Source organism: Castor canadensis, chromosome 7, assembly GCF_047511655.1.
Source record: "Castor canadensis chromosome 7, mCasCan1.hap1v2, whole genome shotgun sequence".
Classification (NCBI taxonomy): Eukaryota; Metazoa; Chordata; class Mammalia; order Rodentia; family Castoridae; genus Castor; species Castor canadensis.
Window position 1 is genome coordinate 54682906 of NC_133392.1, and position 18124 is coordinate 54701029.

The 18124-nt window shown below is 37.3% G+C and overlaps 1 protein-coding gene across 1 annotated transcript in view; it reads left to right on the top strand.

Annotated features, from left to right (window-relative positions):
- Nucleotides 1–18124, top strand: part of Reep3 (receptor accessory protein 3) — a 97566-nt gene that overhangs the window by 5906 nt on the left and 73536 nt on the right. The window lies entirely within an intron of this gene.

An 18124-nucleotide genomic window follows, 5' to 3' on the forward strand; every position in this document is an offset into this window, starting at 1 on the left:
AGGAGAGCAAATGAACCTAGAAATACTGTTGTCCAGTATGGTCACATGTGACTATATAAGTGTAAATTAATTACAATTAAAGTTTAAAATTCGGTTCCTCAGTCACACTAGCCACATTTCTTTTACTCAGTGGCTACACTCAGTATTACAGGAAGTCCTATGGAATGCTTTATAAAATACAATGTGCTTAGCATGCCCAATGAGTAAAATGGCTGGCTTGTTCTGCTTGGTGCATCTCTATTTTATGGGAGAAATTAAAATTTCTCTAGTTATATTTGGAAATTCACAGGTGTTTCAGGATAACTTTCTAAGAAATTTTTTATATAAAATACTGTTGCTGATCAATCTGTCATTTTTTCAGAGAATTTTCCAAAATTGATGAAAATTACTGAACACATTTTTGTTCTTTTTTTGAGGTGGGGTTGGTGGTTCTGGGGTTTGAACTCAGGACCCTACACTTGCTAGGCAGCAGCCACATGAGCCATGCCCCCAACTGTTTTTGCTTTAGGTATTTTTCAGGTAGGGTCTCATGTTTTTGCACAGGACTAGCCTCAGACTTTGATCCTCCTACCTAATAACCACATCCCCCAAGAAACTAACTTTTGCAATAAGATTCTGCATATTAGCTCTTACAGTCCATATTTTCTAAATTTACACATGAAATATAACTTACAAGTTATACTTTTCCTGGTCCTACAAATTAAACTATTAGACCTGGGAATGTATTTTAACAGTAAAGGATTTTTGGTTTGGTTTGGTTTTTTGAGACAGGGTATGGCTGTACAGCACAGGCTGTCCTGGAACTTGCAGTAAAACCCAGACTGGCCTCAAACTCATGCTCCTCCTGCCTCACTTTCAAGTGCTAGGATTAGTTATGTGCCAGTGGTAGAGCACTTGCCTAGCACACTCCAGACCCTGGGTTTGATCCCAACACCACCAAAAAAAAAAAGATGTTAGGTTATCAGCTGCCTTCCTTACTGTTAAGAGTGTCATCAACTCTACAAAAGAAGAGCTATCAAGGAAATCATGAAGGTGAAGGTCATAGGAAAAATCTAAACAAAATAGGTTTATAGTAACCTATTTTTCAGAACATAAGTTTCAGAAAGTATTCAGATATGTTAATGTTGAACACATTGATATCCGTTTTAGGAAAGAATTATTCTCACAGATAAGTAAAATGAGTTCTGCTGTTGAAAATTTCATTAACCTTTTTGTCACATTTCTGAAAAAATATTAGTTAGCAACAGCTGATATTGCAAAGTGCCACAAAGTAGGTCACTTCTGAAGTCTGAGATCAAGGTGACAAGGTTGGCTGCTGCAAGCTGCAGGGGAGGATCTGTTTTGAGCCTCTCTCCTAGCTTCTGGTGGCTTGCTGCCCATGTTTGGCTTGTTGATGATCACTCTCATCTCTGCCTTCATCCTCATGTAGCATCCTCTTGTGCTAGTCGTGTGTGTGTGTGTGTGTGTGTGTGTGTGTGTGTGTGTGTGTGTGTGTGGCAGTCCTGGGGTTTGAACTCACATCCTCGTGTTTGCTAGGCAGACACTCTACCAGGCCCCCAGCATTTTTGTGCTAGTCCTTACATACAAATTCATATTGGATTAGGGTTCACTCTAACGACTTTATTTCAACTTGATTATCTTGGTAAAGACCCTATCTCTAAACGAGATCATCTCTGTAGCAGAAGTTAGGTCTCCATTCTTTTTTGGGGCAACATAATGGTATATTTTAATAGGGCTTGGATTAGAAAACGGAAAAAATGTCTAACAAAATAGCTCTCTTAATATAATTTTAAGAGTCATCTCATGGGGTAAGGGTACTGATTTTTTGTGTAAAACTAGAACCAACAAGTGGCTGTTATAAGGAAGATCATTCTATTCCATATGTAAAGGAACACTTTATAACACCTAGAATTGTTCACCATTAGACTGACAACCTCACAAAACCAGTGTGTCCTCCATCACCAGAGGCCTGAAGCTGGGTAGAACCTTAGTTGAAAATATTGACTGTGTATCTTGGGTGCTTCCTATGGAGAACACAAATAAATTACTTGTTGTGAAAAGCTTGTGTTTTGTATTTAATCAAACTACTTATTTAAATGAATACATTAAGCTTATTATAAGCTTAATGCTTAATAAACAGCATTGTTTGGCATTAAAAATAGCATGTATATTTAGATGCAATAAATTATATGCTGAAAACCCCACTAATATGACACTTTTCCCGTCATCAAACTTTAATCACCAGTCTTCAGGGCTTCCAAAATTTGGAATGCCCTACCACCAAACCTGTAAAGTGGGTAAACTGACTCTTTGTTTAACCTTGGAGAGGCTCACAATAGTACTGAGTAGTAGGCATTCTTGAGTATTGACTTAAAGAAAGTGCAGATAAAGGAATAAAAGAGAACAAATGAGATTTTTACGTAGTGGATTTCACTACTGCCATGACTGGCTATTCACTGCTGTGTACCTGTGGTCTTTGTTTGCTGATAAGGGCACTGACCCCGCTCACTATTGCTGAGCAAACATCAAGTTGTTCATTCCAATGTATGTTTATTTGAATTGTTTTTAAATCATTACTTTTCATCAACCTTAGTTTTTTTCTGATTTTCTGGAATACATAGACCTTCAGTTTTCATTTTGTATACCTAAAATGATGTTACAAATAGAAATAAAAATGGTTTTATGATGTTTAAAGGATCATTAGTGGATAGGAACAAGTATTCTGTAAAGATAAACCTCTAGGTCTTTATAAAAGATCCTTGAAAGTGTATAATTCAACCTGAAAATATTAAAGTGTTAAATAAAATTGTGTGGGGAATGTGGTTTGGAAGTTTGTGTAAAGGTATTCTGAAAAAAATATCTGGTCTTTTCCTTGCAAGTAAAACTGTCAGAAATTGAAATTGGAAATAAACTTTCCTTCCACCAAGTTTATGCTTACTTATTATAATTAAATCTTAAGAATATCTAAATCCAAATCTTCAGTTTTTCATGTAATAAATAGGATGCAAATCTGCTTTGTTTCAATTGGTCTCATAGAACTTTAAGATATAAAATGTACTGTCTTCCAGTAAATCTGTATCCAGATATGTTAGATTTTTGTTGGAGAGAGAGAGAGTGAGTCAGTGAGTCCAGAGAACAAACCCAGGGCCTCATGCATACTAAACACACTCTCTACCACTGAGCTACATTCTCATAATTTCTTAAAGCGCCTTACCTACAAACATCCCCATAAATTCTTAAGCATTGTAACTAAAATAGCTTACCTAAAACAAAGCTGACAAGAAAATATAAGGTAGTAGTAACTCAGTTTAAGAGTGATTGTTTTCATAAATAGAACTTTGAGACCTTATATAACTAAGAAAGGTAAAGGAAACACTGAAAATGATAGAACCTTTAATCTAAAATTGTTGTTGCCTAGATGCACTTTGAATGTGTGTTGGGGAGAAGGACTTTGAGAAAGGAAAGCACTCAAGGTTTTGCATCAAGGACTTCAGCTCTGTGCCCTCACTTCAGAGTCCTCTGTTTTATTCTTTCTTTGCCTTTTTCTCTAGTTTTCTTCTTTTTCCTTTTATTCACAATAAGGATGACAATAGAATGGTATATGCTGTCGTGTGCAGAGAAATAATAATTTTAAGAGCTTAGAAAAATGTGTTGCATGGCTCAAGTGGCAGAGCGCTTGCCTAGCAAGTGCAGAGCCCTGAGTTCAAACACTAGTACCACACACACACACTCACACACACACACACATAAAGTAGGAAGAAAGTCAAAATAAAGAGTTCGGGCTATGTTGGGGAGATGGGAGAAAGAAAAGATGGTAGAACTTAATATGTCAATAATAATAAATTTCAAAACACTGTATTCTTTTATTAAAAGACAGTTGGGAATTACAGTTGAAAAGCATGATTAAAAGACAAACTGAATAAATATGTTAATCAGTATTAATTAGTTATCAGTTTTTCCCAAATCTATAGATTCAATTGAGTTCCAAAAAAAATCTTATTACTGTTTTCAGCACCTTCTGTTATTTGCTTTCTGTCACTGTGAGAAAAGACCTGAGAAAAATCAACTTATAAGGAGGAAAGGTTTATTTTAGCTCATAGTTTTGAGGCAGTCTACCAGACCTCTTTTGTGTTGTATATTTTTGAGATAGAGTCTCACAAACTATTTGCCCAGGCTGGCCTTGAATCTTGATCCTCTTGATCTTTGCCTCCTGAATAGCTAGGATTATAGGCGTGAGCCACCGGCACCTGGTGAGGTGTACTACAAAATAGCAGGAGGGTGCTTGAGGTACAGGAGTCTGTTCATCTCATTGCAGCTGGTAAGCAGGACAGAGAGAGAGAAGGGGGACCAGGGTTCCATGTCCCCTTCTAGGGCATATCTGCAATGACTTAACTACCTTCCACTAGACCCTACCTCCTAAAGTTTTTTACCACCTCCCAGTAGTACCAAAGCTGAGAACCTTCAGTACATGGGCCTTTGGGGAAATTCAGAATCCAAATTATAGCAAAACCTTTAATAAGCTATTGTTTGAAATTTATAGGTAAAAGCAAAAGTCCAGGAATCAGTAAGACAACTTTGTAGACTAGAAAACAATGACTTACCTGACTATAAAGATTTATTTTAACATTGATATAATTAAGACAGTAGTATTATTGCAGTGATTGACACTAGACTTAATGGAATGCAGTGAAGAATCCAGAAACTTGCCCAGGTGTATGTGCAAATCTGATATGACAAAGGAAGAATTCAAAATCAAAGAGAAAATCGGCTGGGCATGGTGGTGCCTACATATAGTCCCAGCTTCTTGGGAGGCTGACATAGGAGAATCACTTGAGCCCAGTCTGGGCAATATAGGGAGACCCTTTCTCCAAATAAATGAAATCAATGAGAAAATGGAGAGAAGACAACAGCAAGCTGAAAAAAAATTATACGTGAATTTCCTGCCTAAATGTGAAATCTAAAACATTTTAACTTTTAAAAGAAAAGATAGGAAAAATTCTGAACAGCAGGGAAGAACTTTTCAGGCCCCACACAAACATAGAGGACACAATTGATAAGTTTGTCTTCATTTTTACACCCTAATATGTATTATGCTCATTCTGCATTAGGCTTGCTCTAAACACTGTCAAAGGAATTCCTTTATATCTCACAACAGCCCTAATAATGACAGGCACTTCTGTTACCTGCATTTTGCCAAAGAGAAAGCCGCCTTAGAAATGTGAGATAAGAGGCTCTGTCCGGGGATCACATGGCTACCATGTGGCAGAGCTAAGTGACAGTCGAGCTCCACACCCAAACTTTAGCCAATATGCTATAGCCCCTCCCTATATTACAATCGTTACCAGTATGTTTTCTATTTTAAGTCAGCTTTATTGAGATTGGATTTATATACAGCAGTTTCAGAGAGTTTCATCAAATGTGCATTCTCATGTATTACCACCCTGTCAAGATTCTGTTTACACTCCATTTCAGCTGCATTCCTGACAGTCTTATCTTTGCCAGTCTGTGTGAAAATATCTAATAATTTTCAATCTCCTTTTGAGGATATATACTTTTTTAAACTTATTACAAATTCTGCTGTTTTCCCAGTTCCTGCTTAACTTGGGGGAGGGGAGGGGGCTGTGATGGAAGAAGCTAGCCCTAGAATGCATATGGTTTTGTGACTTATGTAATTAGCAGTGTACCCATTCGAAGACACAAAGAATTCTTTAAATCCACTTGATAGAAAAAAATTAAGAAGTCTGAAATACCAAGTATTGGCAAGGATGTGTAGAGCAACTGGAAACTTTTTATAATGCCAATAGAGAGTAAGGAGACTGGAACTGCTTTGGAAAAGGCTTTGGCCCTAACTTACAGTGTTAATCATTCACATACCTTACAACCCAACAATTGAGTAACTAGCTATGTACCATCAAAGGCGTTTGGTACATGTACCAAGAGACATTTGCAAAGACATTTATAGAAACATTCTTAAAGCAGAACTGTACCAAAAATACTATTGTACATGGACAGGAAGAAGAGTTAGTATATTCATGTAATGGAATATTATACAATTATAAAATGGAATGAGCTACCACTTACAAACATGGATGAATGTTAGGAAAATTATGCTGTCGTGTTTTGTTTTTTAGAAAAAAAAAGGAAGCCAAGGACTGGGTGCAGTGGCTCACGTCTGTAATCCCAGATAGTCTGGAGACCAAGATCAGGAGGATCATGAGACCCGCCCCCCATCTTAACAAATAAGTCAGGCATGGTGGAATGCTGCTGTAATCCCAGCTACACAGGAGGCTGTAGATAGTGCTTTGAGGCTGGCCCCAGGGAAGAATGGGAGACCTTATCGATAAACTAACTAAAGCAAAAAAAAGGACTGGAGTGTATTACTCAAGTGATAGAGTACCTACCTAGCAAGTGTGAGGCCCTAAGTTCAAACCCCAGAAGCACCAATTAAAAAAAAAAGAAGAAGAAAGACGCAAGCCAGTATGATTACATAGTTCATAATACCATTTTAAAGGCCCCAGCATAGGCAAAACTAAACAATATATAGTTACATCACACACATACAGCAAATCTATTTTTCAGAAATTTTAGGATAGAGGTTAGCTGTGAGGGGCTAGAAAGGGATCTGGAGCAGTGGTGTTGATGGTGTTCTCCTCAAGTTAGGTGACAGACTCGGCGTTAATTTTAGTATGCTTCATAACTTAGAAGTGTGTGCCATACATTCTTTGTATCAACTATTCCATTGAAAACATGTTTAACACTTGGGGTGAGTCAGGACCAAGATAATCTCCTGTAACTAACCAGACAGGCTAAGACAAGCAGTGGAAAGGGGGCGCCAGTCCTGTCCCAGCCCGTATGCTTCTTGCTGGTGCAGAGGCCAGTTTTAGTGCTAAGACAGGCCACAGAGGGAGGCGGGGAAGGGGCTGCACCTGTCATAATGAGTGTGTGAACACAAGTGAAATTGCCAGGCAGGCTGTGTCTTGTCCTTTTTTTTCCAAAGCCTCTCTAAGTCCAATGAGGAGTGTCTTACTTCTTACTTATCCAAGGGATTTTCGAGGTTCTAAAAGTAAATGCATACGTGTGGCTACTTAAGAGCTTTCTTTTATTTCCACTTATTTTCAGATGAGAGTTTTCTTGTCTACCCATTTGATATATGAGATATTGCTATAAAAAGTAACTTGGTGTCTAAAAGCTGTATAAATGAATGTGGCCTTTCTATAGCACTTTCCTGCTTAAGACTGACCATAGGGTTAGGGTAGATATTGAAGTCTAAAATAATATTTTTCATTCAGCAGCTCTTCTTTTGTATTCTTGATATTGCTATTCCATTTTGATAGTTTAGTTCATCAAAAATGTCACATTGCCTGTAATCCTAGCTACTCAGGAGGCAGAGATCGGGAGGATCATGGTTCAAAGCCAGCCCAGGAAAATGGATTGAGAGACCATATCTCAAAAAACCTTTCACAAAGATAGGGCTGGAGGAGTGGCTCAAGGTGAAGGCTCTGAGTTTAAGCCCCAGTACCGCAAAAAAAAAAAAAAAAAGTCACATTTCTTGAATGTCATGTGGTTCTCAGTAATTTGATGATATTAAAACAAGGAAATTTGAGCACCTACAAGACTATCAGAAGCTGAGCAAGAAGCAGCATTATTGGTCTGTGAAGTAGTCTTTCCAGACAAACTTGCTCTTTTTAAATTGAATTACAGAAGTATTAGAAGCAAGGGAGGTAGTAGGTGGAATGTCTGGATTTTATTATAACATTCTCTACAGCACCTCATGAAATTCAGCTTGGAAATGGATTTCATATTCCCAGCTATCATGAGAACCAAGCCTAGCAAACAACAAAATACCATGTTTCTAAGGTGTTGTATGGCCCAGGTACAGCAGTACACACTATGCGGCCTTAGAAAGATCATTTGTAAGATTTCTCTGTGTGGTGTATTAGGTTTATTTTTAGGTAACTTCATCAAAGTCATTTCATGCCTTTAAAAGTATCCATAATATTAAGACTATAAGCTCAGATGTATTTTACATCTCAGTTAAAAAATTATATGTAAGTACAGGAACGAGAGGGGAATGAAGAGAACAGAAACTCAGATCCAGACTCCAACAAAATGAAGATAAACTATGCCAAAGGACCCAATGAAGCCCACAAGAATAATTTAAAAGAAGACATACTACAAGTACTCAATGAGAATTTTATAGAGATGATACTGGATAAGGTCAACCAAAATGTACAGGAGACACTCAAGAAATTCCAAGACAATAAAAATAGAGAATTTGAAAAAGCAAAAGAAGAAATAAAGGAAACCATAGAAGCACTGTATAAACACCAAAGTGAAAGAGAGAACACAATGAATAAATGGATAAATGAACTCAGGACAAAAATAGACAACAATAAAGAAGAAAACAGCCAGGATATGGAAAACCTCACAAAAAAGAACGAAACAGAACTGCAAAACAAAACAGAAGGCCAATCCAGCAGAATAGAACAAACAGAAGACAGAATCTCAAAACTTGAAGATGAAATGGTAATTAAAGGAAAAACCGAATAACTATTAAACAACTCAAGACCTGTGAAAAGAAAATGCAAGAACTCACTGACTCCATCAAAAGACCAAACTTGAGAATCATGGGCATCGAAGAAGGAGAAGAGGTGCAATCAAAGGGAATGCGTAATATATTCAACAAAATAATAACGGAAAATTTCCCAAATCTAGAGAAAGATATTCCCATACAAATGCAAGAGGCCTCCAGGACACCAAACAGACCAGATCAAAATAGAACTACTCCACGACCTATCATCATTAAAACAAGTTCAGAAACTAAGGAAAGAATATTGAAGGCTCTAAGAGAGAAAAAACAAGTAACATACAAAGGTAAACCCATCAAAATCACAGCACACTTCTCAACAGAAACATTAAAAGCAAGAAGAACGTGGGGTGAGATCTTCCGTGCACTGAATGAAAATAACTTCAACCCCAGGATACTCTACCCAGCAAAGCTATCATTCAAAATAGATGGAGCAATAAAAGTCTTCCATGATAAGCAGAAACTAAAACAATATGTGACCACAAAGCCACCATTACAAAAGATTCTGCAAGGGATCCTGCACACAGAAAGTGACACCCAACTTAACCATGAAAAGGCAGGCAGCACCAAACCACAGGATAAGAAAAAGCAAGACAGTAGAGAGTAACATCAAGTTAGGTACACACAATCAAACCTTCAAACAACTAAGACAACTAAATGACAAGAATCACCACATACCTATCAGTACTAACGCTTAATGTTAATGGACTCAATTCACCCATCAAAAGACACCGTTTGACAAAATGGATTAAAAAAGAAGATCCAACAATTTGTTGCTTACAGGAGACTCATCTCACCGACAGAAATAAGCATATGCTTAGGATGAAAGGCTGGAAGAAGATTTACCAAGCCAATGGCCCCCGAAAACAAGCAGGAGTAGCAATACTTATCTCTGACAAAGTAGACTTCAAACCTACATTGATCAAACGAGATAAAGAAGGACATTCCATACTAATAAAAGGGGAAATAGACCAAAAGGAAATAATCATCATCAATCTGTACGCACCCAATGTCAACGCACCCAATTTCATCAAACATACCCTGAAAGACCTAAAAGCATATATAAACGCCAACACAGTGGTTGTGGGAGACTTTAACACTCCATTATCATCAACAGATAGGTCATCCAAACAAAAACTCAGTAAGGAAATCCAAGATCTAAAATATGCAGTAGATCAAGTGGACCTAGTAGATGTCTACAGAACATTTCATCCAACTTCTACACAATATACATTCTTCTCAGCAGCCCATGGAACCTTCTCCAAAATAGATCATATCCTAGGGCACAAAGCAAGTCTCAGCAAATATAAGAAAATAGAAATAATACCATGCATACTATCTGACCACAATGCAGTAAAAGTAGAACTCAACAACAAAAGTAAAGACAAAAAACATGCAAACAGCTGGAAACTAAATAACTCATTATTTAATGAAGAGTGGATCATCGATGCAATAAAAGAGGACATCAGAAAGTTCCTGGAAGTCAATGAAAATGAAAACACAACCTACCAGAACCAATGGGACACAGCTAAGGCAGTCCTGACAGGAAAGTTTATAGCCATGAGTGCATATATTTAAAAAGACTGAAAGATCCCAAATCAATGACCTAATGATACATCTCAAACTCCTAGAAAAACAAGAACAAGCAAATCCCAAAACAAATAGAAGGAGAGAAATAATAAAAATAAGAGCTGAAATCAACAAAATAGAAACCAAAAAAACCATACAAAGAATTAATGAAACAAAAAGTTGGTTCTTTGAAAAAATAAACAAGATCGATAGACCCCTGGCAAACCTGACTAAAATGAGGAGAGAAAAAACCCAAATTAGTAGAATTAGGAATGCAAAAGGGGAGGTAACAACAAACACCATGGAAGTCCAGGAAATCATCAGAGACTACTTTGAGAACCTATATTCAAATAAATTTGAAAATCTAAAAAAAATGGACAGATTTCTAGATACATATGATCATCCAAAACTGAACCAAGAGGAAATTAATCACCTGAATAGACCTGTAACACAAAATGAAATTGAAGCAGCAATCAAGAGTCTCCCCCAAAAAAATCAAGAGGACCTGATGGATTCTCTGCTGAATTCTATCAGACCTTTAAAGAAGAACTGATACCAACCCTCCTTAAACTGTTCCACGAAATAGAAAGGGAAGGAAAACTGCCAAACACATTTTATGAAGTCAGTATTACACTTATCCCAAAACCAGGCAAAGACACCTCCAAAAAGGAGAACTATAGGCCAATCTCCTTAATGAACATTGATGCAAAAATCCTCAACAAAATAATGGCAAACCGAATTCAGCAACACATCAAAAAGATTATTCACCACGACCAAGTAGGCTTCATCCCAGGGATGCAGGGGTGGTTCAACGTACGAAAATCAATAAATGTAATAAACCACATTAACAGAAGCAAAGACAAAAACCACTTGATCATCTCAATAGATGCAGAAAAAGCCTTTGATAAGATCCAACATCATTTCATGATAAAAGCTCTAAGAAAACTAGGAATAGAAGGAAAGTTCCTCAACATTATAAAAGCTATAATTTGTTGCCCTTAACGCAGAGAAACTAAAGCAGATACCTTAAAGCAACTGAGGCCAATAGGAAAAGGGGAACAGGTACTAGAGAAAAGGTTAGATCAAAAAGAATTAACCTAGAAGGTAACACCCACGCACAGGAAATCAATGCGAGTCAATGCCCTGTATAGCTATCCTTATCTCAACCAGCAAAAACCCTTGTTCCTTCCTATTATTGCTTATACTCTCTCTACAACAAAATTAGAAATAAGGGCAAATTAGTTTCTGCTGGGTATTGGCGGGGGGGGGAGGGGGAGAGAGAGGGGGCGGAGTGGGTGGTAAGGGAGGGGGTGGGGGCAGTGGGGAGAAATGAACCAATCCTTGTATGCACATATGAATAATAAAAGAAAAATGAAAAAAAAAAAAAAAGAATGTCACGGTGAAGATCGCGAAGTCCAGAAAAAAAAAAACATTATATAAGCTATATATGACAAACCTACAGCCAGCATTATACTTAACGGAGAAAAATTAAAACCGTTCCCTCTAAAATCAGGAACCAGACAAGGATGCCCACTATCTCCACTCCTATTCAACATAGTACTGGAATTCCTAGCCAGAGCAATTAGGCAAGAAGAAGGAATAAAAGGAATACAAATAGGTAAAGAAACTGTCAAAATATCCCTATTTGCAGACGACATGATCCTATACCTTAAAGACCCAAAAAACTCTACTCAGAAGCTTCTAGACATCATCAATAGCTATAGCAAGGTAGCAGGATATAAAATCAACATAGAAAAATCATTAGCATTTCTATACACTAACAATGGAAAAAGAATGTATGAAAACAATTCCATTTACAATAGCCTCAAACAAAATCAAATACCTAGGTGTAAACCTAACAAAAGATGTGAAAGACCTCTACAAGGAAAACTATACACTTCTGAAGAAAGAGATTGGAGAAGACTATAGAAAGTGGAGAGATCTCCCATGCTCATGGATTGGTAGAATCAACATAGTAAAAATGTTGATACTCCCCAAAGTAATCTACATGTTTAATTCAATTCCCATCAAAATTCCAATGACATTCATTAAAGAGATTGAAAAATCTACTGTGAAATTTATATGGAAACACAAGAGGCCACGAATAGCCAAGGCAATACTCAATCAAAAGAACAATGCAGGAGGTATCACAATACCTGACTTCAAACTATATTACAAAGCAATAACAATAAAAACAGCATGGTACTGGCACAAAAACAGACATGAAGACCAGTGGAACAGAATAGAGGATCCAGATATGAAGCCACACAACTATAAGCAACTTATCTTTGACAAAGGAGCTAAAAATATACGATGGAGAAATAGCAGCCTCTTCAACAAAAACTGCTGGGAAAACTGGTTAGCAGTCTGCAAAAAACTGAAACTAGATCCATGTATATCACCCTATACCAAGATTAACTCAAAATGGATCAAGAATCTTAATATCAGACCCAAAACTCTTAAGTTGATACAAGAAAGAGTAGGAAATACTCTGGAGGTAGTAGATATAGGTAAGAACTTTCTCAATGAAACCCCAGCAGCACAGCAGCTAAGAGATAGCATAGATAAATGGGACCTCAAAAAACTAAAAAGCTTCTGTTCATCAAAAGAAATGGTCTCTAAACTGAAGAGAACACCCACAGAGTGGGAGAAAATATTTGCCAACTATACATCAGACAAAGGACTGATAACCAGAATATACAGAGAACTTAAAAAACTAAATTCTCCAAAAACTAATGAACCAATAAAGAAATGGGCACGTGAACTAAACAGAACTTTCTCAAAAGAAGAAATTCAAATGGCCAGAAAACACATGAAAAAATGCTCACCATCTCTAGCAATAAAGGAAATGCAAATTAAAACCACGCTAAGATTCCACCTCACCCCTGTTAGAATAGCCATCATCAGCAACACCACCAACAACAGGTGTCGGCGAGGATGCTGGGGGGGGGGGGTAAGGAACCCTCTTACACTGTTGGTGGGAATGTAGACTAGTACAACCACTCTGGAAAAAAATTTGGAGGCTACTTAAAAAGCTGGACATCGATCTACCATTTGACCCAGCAATACCACTCTTGGGGATATACCCAAAATACTGTCACTCCAGAGGCACCTGCACATCCATGTTTATTGCGGCACTATTCACAATAGCCAAGTTATGGAAACAGCCAAGATGCCCCAGCACTGACGAATGGATTAAGAAAATGTGGTATCTATACACAATGGAATTTTATGCAGCCATGAAGAAGAACGAAATGTTATCATTCACTGGTAAATGGATGGAATTGGAGAACATCATTCTGAGTGAGGTTAGCCTGGCTCAAAAAACCAAAAATCGTATGTTCTCCCTCATATGTGGACATTAGATCAAGGGCAAACACAACAATGGGATTGGACTTTGAGCACATGATAAAAGGGAGAGCACACAAGGGAGGGGTGAGGATAGGTAAGACACCTAAAAAACTAGCTAGCATTTGTTGCCCTTAACGCAGAGAAACTAAAGCAGATACCTTAAAGCAACTGAGGCCAATAGGAAAAGGGGAACAGGTACTAGAAAAAAGGTTAGACCAAAAAGAATTAACCTAGAAGGTAACACCCATGCACAGGAAATCAATGTGAGTCAATGCCCTGTATAGCTATCCTTATCTCAACCAGCAAAAACCCTTGTTCCTTCCTATTATTGCTTATACTCTCTCTACAACAAAATTAGAAATAAGGGCAAAATAGTTTCTGCTGGGTATTGGGGGGGGGAGAGGGAGGGGGTGGAGTGGGTGGTAAGGGAGGGGGTGGGGGCAGGGGGGAGAAATGAACCAAGCCTTGTATGCACATATGAATAATAAAAGAAAAATGAAAAAAAATTATATGTAATAAAAATCTAGAGAGAAGAGGGGGACATGGGAGGACATTCCACCTTCAAGAGCAGAAAGAAGAGTTGAAACACCAACCTTTCGTAGTCCTTTTTTCTGAGTCACAGGATTACCATTAGACCCTGACATTTCTCTACTGTCTAAGGACAATTTTATTTACTCCTCCAGTTTTAAAATCCCACTTTTATATATTCTGTCAATCTTCTTTCTCCACTAATAAGATGAAATTAAATAATCAAATGTTATCATCATTTGTTTCTGGGCAATGGCACTGGGAGTAAGTCTTAAATTTCTTTTTTGTTCTTTTTGGTAATGTTTCCATAATATGAATCATTTCAACTAAAAGCAATTAAAAACAATTAAACATGATACTTTTTAATTCATTTTCCCTCAAAATACAAATTTTTTCTTTTTTTTTTTTTTTGGTAGTGGAGTTTGAACTCTGGGCATTATGCTTGCCAGACTGCTGCTCTACCACTTGAGCTACTCCCCAGCCTTTTTATTTTTTTTATTTTTGCAATACTGGGGTTTGAACTCAGAGCCTCACACTTGCTAGGTGGGCACTCTACCACTTGAGCTGTGCCACCATCACTCTTTTGTGTTGGTTGTTTTCGAGTTAGGGTCTCGCAGACTATTTGCCTGGGGTCTGGCTTTGAACCGTAATCCTCCTGATCGCTGCCTCCTGAGTAGCTAGGATTATAGATGCAAGCCACCAGCACCCAGCTTAAGGTAGGATCTTGTTATGTGACCCAGATTGGCCTCCAACTGAGGATCCTCCTGCCTCGGCCTCCCACCTGCTGGGATTACAGGCATGTAACGCCCCATCTGGCAAGTGCCCTCATTTTATAGTCTCAATTCTTCATCCCAACTGTGATTAACACTTTTAAGTGCTGGTCATAGAATGGCCAGTATGTCTACAAAATAGACTGAAATGTGAGCATATGTGGATAACCACATGATCTTACCTTATAATAAAGTTTTGGGGAAGAAGTGTATGATTGCCTCTTTTCTAGTGTTTCAGATGACTCTGCATATGCCATAGCACTCTAGAGTTTGCTTACTAAGTACAATTCATTTTTCTTAAACAACAGAGGAAAATAAGATGGTAGAAAGAATCAATTTGACCTGGGGATGTAGCCTTGTGGTAACCCTAGCACTAAAAAGAAAAGAAGAAATTTTTTACCTATTCTCTATAAGAACAAAACCAGTGTGGTAGCATTTAAACTAAAATAAGCAATATTTATTAGGTAGAAAGATACAATCACCTATCAATATATAATTTACTTATCAGAAATTGGTGGTCTTTTGTTCTAACATTTATTATACAGAAGAAGTATTTTTTAAATACAGATACATTAGGGATGTATCTGCAGGTACATTAGGGAAGGATCTCTTTTGTCGAGATATTTCGACAAAAGACAAACAATTTTCTCAACTGAAGTAGCACTGCCTGAAGCAATAGGATACAACCTGTCCAATTCTTACTTCCAATCGATTTTGAAGTTATTTTTACGAAATTATAATTTAGAGGATTCATATTATCAATTTTTGTGCATAAGTTAAAAGCTTATCAATGTCTTCATCATATTTCTAGTTTACAGAGTGTAGAGTTTCATAAACTGCAACCACATTCATCCTTATCCTAATTTATCTTTCTAGTTAGAGTCAGTATAAGGGACATCTCTACTTCTTAGTTGTATGACTTTGTTGCATCTCTAAAATTGGACAGTTCTTGGTTAACTCAGAGGTTGCTGAAGGCACAGATGCAGTATTCTTTGTGATCATCCTTTATACCCATATGGCCTGTACAAAAATACATTGTCTGTCACTCCTTATTCCTTTAAAAGAGTCCATTTGCATAACAGCAAGGCCCTAGTGCTTCAGACAAGACAACTTGTTTGTAAGAATATTATTAGAATTATAAAGAAGTGAAAAATAGACTTTGAAAGTTTTAAATTTTATTTTTAAATCTTAATATCCTTGAGATACCAACTCACAATTCTTAAATGAGGTGACTTACTTGAGACTTACTTAAGGTAACAGTTTGACCCTGAATCTGATAGATTAATAACCCTAACCTGTATAACAGGAAAGACCTCAGTTCTTCACTGTCTGTTGCAAGTTGTCAGGATATCACAAGTTTAATCAACATCATGATTTGCAGCCTTGAGACCTCCTCTAGCTGTTGCTGCCTCCTTCCTGGATGCTTCATTGTACCCACCTGTGTTCCTTGTCAGGCACCCACCAGAGAAGACTGATTTACCCTGGGCTTTGAGCCCACAGGAGTCTGGCTTAGTGCCACTGGGGGCACATGGCATTGCTTGTTCTTTTCATTTATCTAGTGCTATGTAATAAAGCAGACCAAAACTTTGTGGTTTAAAATTCACACCCAGTCTATTATATCTTACAGTTCTACATAAAAAGGCAGTTGACTTGCTCTCATCTTCCTAATGTTATAATTACATAGCAAGCTTCTGTTGTTCATACTTTTTTTTTCAGTGCTATATATCTAACCAAGGACATCACACATACTAGGTAAGTGTTGTACCACTGAGCTACACCCATTCTTTGGAATTGGTTTTTTCTTTGTTTGTTTTTGTTTTGGGCAGTTTCTGGTGTTTGAATTCAGGGCTTTGAACTTGCCAGGCAGGCACTCTACCACCTGAACCATGCCCAATCCCTTTCTGCTTCAGATGGTTTTTTTAAATAGGATTTTGCTTTTATGCCTAGGCCAGCCTAGACCACAATCTTCCTATTTATATCTCCCTGTATAGCTGGGGTAGTAGGCATGCACCAGCATACCCACCTTTTCTCACCATACCCACCTTTTATTGGTTAAGGTGAGGTCTCAGGCTTTTTTGCATGAGCTGACCTCAAACCCCAGTCCTCCTTATCTCTACCTCACAAGTAGCTACTATTACAGGCATGAGTCACCATTCCCAGCTAGAGTTATTTTTTAAAGCTGTGTTCATGCATTAGAAAAATTCTGATACATTCAGCTTTTCCCCATTGCTGATAAATCTAAAGTCTTAAATTTAGCAATGGTATAACAAAATTTGCCTGTCTCTTAAGGAATTTAAACTAATAGACTTTTTTCTTCCCCTCTTTTTTGCTTTTACCCTGCAAAATAACTCAAGTTCTAAGGATGATTTGATTGTCTCTTATGTCCATAAGAAAGAAACTCAGGTAACTTTTAACTTGCTGTCAAGGTTGCTTTGATTGTTTAAGGAGTAAATCTCTTAGGAGGAGAAAACATAGGAACAAGAAGCGCTTTTCCTTAGTGACAAATAGGAGTACACTTCTTAGGATGCTATTTCTAGCAAGTGATACTTGGAGTGTTCATTTGTGCATTCTTCTTCTCTGTAACTACTGTGTTTTGTGTGTCTTTCTAAAATAAATTGTTGAAAATTTTCCAACTTCTCTTACATATTCTTTCCCTAAACCCTGAGCAAAGATATTTGGTACTGAAGATATAGTTCCATGTGTTGTTATGGAAATTAATTTAAAAAAAAAGAAAAAGAAATCTTTGGCCATAAACCAAAGATTTCTTTAATATATATTTAAATGATAATTAGGACTGGAGGCATGGCTCAAGTGATAGAGCACATGCCTAACAAGCGTAAGACCCTGAGTTCACATCCCAGTACCATAAAAAAAAGTACCTTTTAATTATACTTGAACATTCTGTGAAAAGAATTAATGAAGCAAACACATTTTAAACAAGGTAAGAGCAGCTTCTCTCCACCAAATAATAGAGCCGGAAATGGTCATCGACCCAAATAAATATAATATTGGGAAATGTGACTATTTCTATATGTATATTGACGTTGAAACTCCTGTTAGTGAAGGAAATGAGACTTTAGTACTGCTTTTTTGGTTGGATAGGGTCAGACTTTACTGACGTTTAAACTCAGGGCCTCACACTTGCTAGGCTGGCACTCTACACTTGAATCATGTCTCCAACCCTTGTTACTGCTTTTTCAACCTCCTGGTTTAATAATTTTAAAAGAAATCATTGTGTGTTAAATTGAGAAAGTTCTGATACATATATTTAAATGATAATTAGGAATGGAGGCATGGCTCAAGTGATAGAGCACATGCC